Below are 588 nucleotides of genomic sequence, written 5' to 3' on the forward strand. Positions count from 1 at the left end.
AAGTTCCACATCTGCCTTCTTCAGAGAAATCAGGAATTACCCTCTGTCCCAGGAGGGACTACAAGGGCAGATTTGAACTATCTGTCTGTCCAGGGTCCTGGATGGGTAAAACTGCCATTGTCCTGGTTTGAGCCAGGATGAAGCCAATTCTTCTTTTTACTGATTTATTTTTCCTTCAGTAAGCCTTCTTTTAGCTAGCAACAGTGTGTTCTGCTAGGCTGATAAGACAGTGGAATGTTTTTCTAACTACTGAGGCTTCAAGGCCGCACCTGCACTCTGCTGGCTCAGACACTATGGGGAGATCTGTGACCCCCCCGTAGGAGGCTGAGTTAGACAGACAGCAAAATTGGCCAAAGATATTCCATTCCATATATCTACGTAAGCTCAGAGGAAGGTCAGAGATCACAGAAGACAACTTCCTTCCTTCTTCTTCCCTTCTCTTCCGTCCATGGCCGGCGTCCAGGGAGGACTCTGCTCATCCATCACCGTCGATCCTCAGGCTTGATCTCTCCTGACCCCCATAACTCTCTGCTTTCTCCAGCAGCAGCTCCGGGATTCCTCGGGACTCTTCCCAGTTCAGGGAAGTGC

Source organism: Chaetura pelagica, unplaced genomic scaffold, assembly GCF_000747805.2.
Source record: "Chaetura pelagica isolate M959 unplaced genomic scaffold, ChaPel_1.0 scaffold37, whole genome shotgun sequence".
NCBI lineage: Eukaryota > Metazoa > Chordata > Aves > Apodiformes > Apodidae > Chaetura > Chaetura pelagica.